We start from the raw sequence: 7320 nt of genomic DNA on the forward strand, positions 1-7320 counted from the left end.
TGCCCAGCTAGGTTTTGTATTTTTAGTAGAAATGGGGTTTCGCCATGTTGGCCAGGCTGGTCTCGAGCTCCTGACCCCAGGTGATCCACCCGCCTCAACCTCCCAAAGTGCTGGGATTACAGGCGTGAGCCACTGTGCTCAGCCTTTTTTTTTTTTTTTTTTTTTTTTTTTTTTTTTTTTTTTTTTTTTTTAAGACAGAGTCTTGCTCTGTCACCCAGGCTGGAATGCAGTGGCCCGATCTCGGCTCACTGCAACCTCTGCCTCCCAGGTTCAAGTGAGTCTCGTGCCTCAGCCTACCAAGTAGCTGGGATCACAGGCATGTGTCACCACGCCTGGCTAATTTTTGTATTTTCAATGGAGCTGGGGTTTCACCATGTTGGCAGGGCTGGTCTCGAACTCCTGACCTCAGTTGATCCACCCACCTCAGCCTCCCAAATTGCTGGGATTACAGGAGTGAGTCACCGTGCCCGGCTAACTCTTCTATTAATATTATTTAAAGATGTAAAAAATGCGGGGAACTTGAGAAAGAAAGCCATGGAAGGTATCATTGATGGCTCACTGATGCATCCTGCAGTGACTGTCAATCCATTTGAGATATTTGCAGCCGCAAAGAAAGCAGTTTGCTTCTACAAACTGGGAGAAATGAAGTCAAGAGCTCTATCTACTGAAATTATTTTCAACCTTTCCCCAAATAGCAATATTTCAGAGGCATTGAAAAAATGTGGTATCTCAGCAAATGACCCTTTAATTCTAATTGTTTATACTAACGAGGGAGCAAAACAAATAAATCAAGGATATCTAATATCTCAAGTAGAAGGCCAGCAGGTTTCTCTGAAAAATCTTCCTGAAATAATAAATACCACAAAAGTCAAAAAGAAACATAAATTCCCTCCACAAGAAGAAAATACTGGGAACATTGTGGGATGGTATTTGTAGAATGTCAACAAAGGATGTTTTGTGAAAAGAATTATTAGCAGAAATTTTCAGCATTAAAGAAAACACTGGGCCTGTAATCCCAGCACTTTGGGAGACCGAGGTGGGCAGATCACCTGAACTCAGGCGTTCAAGACCAGTCTGGGCAACATGGTGAAACCCCATCTCTATAAAAATACAAAAAATTAGCTGGGTGTAGTGGTGGCGCGTCTGTAATCACAGCTACTTGAGATAATTGCTTGAACCCGGGAGGAGGAGGTTGCAGTGAGCCCAGATCGTGCCACTGCATTCCAGCCTGGGCGACAGAGTAAGCCTCTATCTCAAAAACAAAACAAATTTATTTTCCATTGCTTATTAAAATGTTATTTTATTTTTATTTTTATTTTTTATAGTGATGGCATCTCACTATGTTGCCCAGACTGGTCTCAAACTCCTGACCTCAAGCGATCCTCCTACCTCAGCCTCCTAAAGCACTAGGATTACAGGCATGAGCCACCATGCCTTGGCCCCACCTCTTTTATTATCTTAAAAGATAACCACTGTTACTATTAGTTGTTAGTGCCTTCTAGTCTTCTACTTCTATTCAAATATATTTTGTTTTTATGTAATTGGAATAAAAATTGCAAACACTTTTAAAAAAGAAGAAATGCAAACTCTCAGGCCCTACCTCAACCCTACTAAATCATACACTGTGGGATAGGGCCCATGAATCTGTTTTTCCAAGCGCTCCAGATGATTCTATGCCGAAGTTGGAGAATCACTGACCTAGGTCTCTGAAGCCTCTGTAAGAACCAAGAACAAGGACTGCACTATAACAGCCTTTTCATTATCTTGCACAGTGTGAGCAAGCTGCACGAAACAGGCTTCAAATCCTAGAGCCAGGAGGGACTTGAGAAGCCATTTCAAAGGTCAGTTTGTCTTGCAGCTGAGGAGTTGGCAACCCATGGGGCTAAGTGAAATCTGACCCAGAGCCAGGCCAACAGCTGAAGTCAAGGCGACTCTCAGCCCAGGGCCCTTCTTGTGTGTCCACTTCCTCTCTTGTATCCAGAGCAAAAGCACCATGCAGTTGTGATTTGAAAGCAGTAGAGCTTGAAGGAGCAAGGTCGGGTGGAGAAGCTGGGTTATGATAGACCCACTTAGTTCTAGCCCAGAGGGCAGGGCCCCAGGGGAAGTCACAGCTACCTTCCTTGTTCTGGGGCTTGTAAATTGCCTGATGGGTTCTTCCTGCCTGCTACAGACAAAACCAGTTCACTAAGACTGTGGTATTTGCAGTAAAGAAAGAGTTTAAGCCATGTGCGGTGGCTCACGCCTGTAATCCCAGCACTTTGGGAGGCTGAAGTGGGCAGATCAATTGAGGTCAGGAGTTTGAGACCAGCCTGGCCAACATGGCAAAACTCTGTCTCTACTAAAAATACAAAAATTAGCCAGGCATACTGGCTTGCACCTGTAATCTCAGTTACTAGACAGGCTGAGGAAGGAGAACTGCTTGAACCCAGAAGGCAGAGGTTGCAGTGAGCCAAAATCACACCACCGTACTCCAGCCTTGGCGACAGAGCAAAGGCAAGAGTTGAACTGACTTGAGGCTGGCCACATGAAAGAACTGGAGCTGTCACTCAAATCCATCTCCCAGAAGACTTGGGGTTAGGGTTTTTCAAGGATAGTATGGCGGGCTGGGGACTAGGGAATGGGTGCTGCTAACTGGTTGGTGATGAAATCATAGTGTGTGGAAAAATGGTTCTTGTTCACCGAGTCTGCCTCTGGCTGATGGCCACAGGACTGGTTGAGTCATGAGTCACGATCCTGTTTGGGGCCAGTCGGTTGCCAGAATGCAAATATCTGAAAAATATCTCAAAAGACCAATCTGAGGTACTACACCAGTGGTGTTACCTATAGGAGCAATTGGAGAAGTCACAAATCTTGTGGCTTCTGGCCACAGGACTCCTGAGCAGTAAGGGATTATAGAAACTATTCCTACATTTTAGCAGAGTTCAGGACCCTCCCATAATTTTAATCTCATTGCCTTTATTAGTTTTTGGTCCCCGAGCAAAGAAGGGGTTACTTTGAGGGAGGGACTATTATCATTCTTGCTTCCAACTTAAACTATAAACTAAATTCCTCCCATGGTTAACTTGGCCTATGTCAAGGTGTGAGCAAAGAGAGTCAGCCTGTGAGACTGGAAGCAAGATGGAGTCAGCCATGCTAGACTTTCCTCACTGTCATCATCTTTCTAAGGCAGTTTCAGCCTGGAAGATAAATCATCTCCAGGTCCTTAGTGATTGGTGGGTCTCCCATTTATGGTCCTTGAAATGGAACCAGGTATGGACCCCAGGGGCCCTGGGGCATGCCTTCCATGGAAGCTGTTTCCCTGACTGGTGTGAGGGTCAGGAACTTCCCATAGAGCATTTTTCCATAGGAAAAGGCCAAACTCTGAACAGAAGGACCTTGCAAATAAAATGAAGCATTGGAGAAAGCAGCCACTGGCAGTTCCCTAGACAGGTTGCTTCCTGTAACTGAAAGCTGAAATCCAAGAATGACCTAAAACTCATTCCCAGAATTGCTTACTTTAGGCTCATAGAAACTGAGAGAAGTTTGGGAGTGGTAGTTATTTAATCAACTCAAAAACAGCCCATATTTTCAGCTAAAAAGGCTCTCCCCTTCCTCTCCTTCCCTTCTCCTCCCTCTCTTAACAATTTCTTGCCACATCCTGTTCAAGGAGAAACAAACCACTGTTTGCCAGTGACAAGCCCTTCACAGCTTCCCAGACTTTGAGATGGAGGGTGGTGTCCTGAACTCAGAGCTTCGGTGCAGCTGGTGTGACTTTGAGGAAGCCATTTAACCTAGTCTTGGTCCCCTCAATTGTAAAATCAGAGACAGATTTGATCTTTCTTTTTTCTGAGATGGAGTCTCACTCTGTCACCTAGGCTGGAGTGCAATGGCGCAATCTCTGCTCACTGCAACCTCCGCCTCCTGGGTTCAAACTATTCTCCTGCCTCAGTCTCCTGAGTCGCTGGGATTACAGGCTCCCACCACCATGCCTGGCTAACTTTTTGTATTTTTAGTAGAGACAGAGTTTCACCATGTTGGCCAGGCTGGTCTCGAACTCCTGACCTCAAGTGATCCACCCACCTCAGCCTCCCAAAGTGCTGGGATTACAGGTGTAAACCACCATGCCCAGCTTCATTTTTATTAATTAATTAATTTTTGTTTGTTTTTTGAAGGGTCTCGCTCTGTTGCCCAGACTGGAGTATAGTGGCATGATTATGGCTCAATGCAGCCTCACCATGGCTCAAGCGATCCTCCCACCTCAGCCTCCCAGGGATTTGGGACCATAGGCACATGCCACCATTCCTGGCTAATTTTTGTGTTTTTTGTAGAGACAGTGTTTCACCATGTTGCCCAGGCTGATCTCAAACTCCTGGGCTCAAGTGATCCACATGCCTCAGCCTCCCAAAGTGCTAAGATTACAGGTGTGAGCCACCGCATCCAGCCCCCATTATTTAATTTAAAGAGTGGCTTATGTGGTCTCACATAGCTCTTAGCATCCACATGAACTATTTGATTAATATGACTAGTATAGACTGGTGATTAATGTAGAGTTGGAGGCTGATTTTTCCTGTTAGTCTCTTGGCTTTGGTCTCCAACTGGATAAGAGTTCGGTTAGGGACAAAAATTCAGTCACCCATCATGTGGTGTTATATAGATCAGGAAAGGAGGGGATCATTTCTTAATTCATCTGTTTGGGGGCTTCCTGTATGTTTGCTTTTTAAAGTCAGAGTCGGCCGGGTGCGGTGGCTCACGCCTGTAATCCCAGCACTTTGGGAGGCTAAGGCGGGTAGATCATGAGGTCAGGAGTTTGAGACCAGCCTGACCAACATGTTGAAACCCCATCTCTACTAAAAATAGAAAAATTAGCCAGGTGTGGTGGTGCATGCCTGTAATCCCAGCTACTCAGGAGGCTGAGGCAGGAGAATCACTTGAACCCGGGAGGCGGAGGTTGCAGTGAGCGGAGATCACATCACTGCACTCCAGCCTGGGCGACAAGAGTGAAATTCCATCTCAAAGCAAACAAATAAAAAGGTTTGTAAATTTGTAGAAAAAAAAAAAAAAAAAAGCCCATGTTTAGATCATAGAGATTAGGAGTGATGCCTTGTCCTGTTCAGTTAGCACATTTCCATTCAAAAATATTAAGACCCAGAAATGAACTCGGATGGCCCGGAATAGAAACTCTCCTTTCTGGTGGGTGACACACACTCTCAGGCAAGGGGGATTTGTTTAGAACAACGGTCACTGCTGCAATTCACGGCATATATGCACCCGCTGGAGGTAACACCACCTCCTCTCAGTCTTATGTACAAAGGGAATCTGGCTTATTATTGTTTGAAGCCTTAAAAAGACTCTGGGAACAGGACTCACAGTCCTCTTTTACTGAGATCATTGCATGACATGGAGACAGAGTCATTAAAATATCGAGTCTAAATATTCCCTAGAACGACCTTGCTTCTTGCATCAACAGCAAACAGCAGCTGCTGTCTTCCCAGCTGAGCGCTGCTTCCCTCTCACCACGAGAGGGCGAGAAAGACCCGCGACAGGACCTTTCCCTCTCTGCGGGAGGATGGAAGACAAAGCTCTGGGCTGCCATTAAGAAGGCATTTTAGCCGGGGGCGGTGCCTCACGCCTGTAGTCCCAGCACTTTGGGAGGTCGAGGCGGGCGGATCACGAGGTCAGGAGATCGAGATCATCCTGGCTAACATGATGAAACCCTGTCTCTATTAAAAGTACAAAAAAAATCAGCTGGGTGTGGTGGCGGGCGCCTGTAGTCCCAGCTACTCGGGAGGCTGAGGCAGGAGAATGGCGTGAACCCGGGAGGCGGAGCTTGCAGTGAGCCGAGATCACGCCACTGCACTCCAGCCTGGGCGACAGAGCAAGACTCCGTCTCAAAAAAAAAAAAAAAAAAAAAAAAAGAAGGCATTTTATGCTCTGGAAAATAAAAGTAATAAGAGATGCTAAAGTTCCAGTGCTGGCTTAAGAAACAGTGGCTACCCTGATGGGCTTTTTGTTTGTTTGCTTGCTTCCCCCCACCCCAATCTTTTAGAGCTTGGAACATAATTATTTTCTAGAGAATGAACACAGCATTATTATTTATTATTATTATTATTATTTAGAAACAGGGCCTCACTGTGTTGCCCAGGCTGGGAGGCAGTGGTTTGAGCATAACTCACTGCAGCCTTGAACTCCTGGGCTCAAACAATCTTCCTGTCTCAGCCTCCCAACTGAGGGGCTACAGGAATGCACCACTATGCCTGGGTAAGTTTTATATTTTTTGCAGAGATGGGGTCTTGCTATGTTGCCCAGTCTGGTCTTTAACTCTTGGCCTCAAGCAATTCCCCAGCCCAACCTCCCAAAGCTCTGGGAATACAGGCATGAATCACCAGGCCTGGCCTGAACACATTAAGTAACTTGAATGATGTACGTGTAAGAATCCAAACATTTGATAAAAGAGGGTTTGAGGCCGGGCACAATGGCTCACACCTATAATCCCAGCATTTTGGGAGGACAAGGCGGGTGGATCATGAGGTCAGGAGTTTGAAACTAGCCTGGCCAACATGGTGAAATCCTGTCTCTACTAAAAATACAAAAGAAATTAGCTGGGCATGGTGGTGCGTGCCTGTAGTCCCTGCTACTGGGGAGGCTGAGGCAGGAGAATCGCTTGAACCTGGGAGGCAGAGGTTGCAGTGAACCGAGATTGTGCCAGTGCATTCTAGCTTGGGCAACAGAGTGAGACTCTGTCTCAAAAAAAAAAAAAAAAAAAGAGGGTTTGATGGTTTGGAGCATAAGTTGCTTTTCTTGCTACCAGCCTATGTGATGTGCAGAAAACTTGGGAGGGGACTGGGGAGGACGGTATTTTCAAGAGAAGAAAAGCCAAGAGGCTGAGATATGGTGATTCTGCTCCTGGTACTGGAGGGTCCAGTACACCTCCAGGAGGCACACCTCAAGAGGTACTTACCAAGGAACAGTATTAGCAAAAGCTGGGAAAATAAACTATGACTGCTCCTTAAAGAAAGATATCAGATCTGCTTGGGTTTTCCTTCCTCTCTCTCCCACCTCTTTCCTCTGCCTTTTTTGTCTGGAATTATAATATGATATGAAATGACTTTTTTTTTTTTTTTTAGATGAAGATTCGCTCTTATTGCTCAGGCTTGAGAGCAGTGGCACGATCTCCCCTCACTAGAACCTCTGCCTCCCAGGTTCAAGCAATTCTCCTGCCTCAGTCTCTCGAGTAGCTGGGATTATAGGTGCCCACCACCATGCCCGGTTAATTTTTGTATTTTTAGTAGAAACAGGGTTTCACCATGTTGGCCAGGCTGGTCTTGAACTCCTGATCTCAGG

General features: G+C 45.9%; 1 pseudogene; it reads left to right on the forward strand.

Moving 5' to 3' along the window:
• Nucleotides 1-312: 312 nt before the first annotated feature.
• On the forward strand, nt 313-961 carry LOC102127062 (EKC/KEOPS complex subunit TPRKB pseudogene; annotated as a pseudogene).
• Nucleotides 962-7320: the final 6359 nt, after the last annotated feature.

This window comes from Macaca fascicularis, chromosome 9 (assembly GCF_037993035.2).
Source record: "Macaca fascicularis isolate 582-1 chromosome 9, T2T-MFA8v1.1".
Classification (NCBI taxonomy): Eukaryota; Metazoa; Chordata; class Mammalia; order Primates; family Cercopithecidae; genus Macaca; species Macaca fascicularis.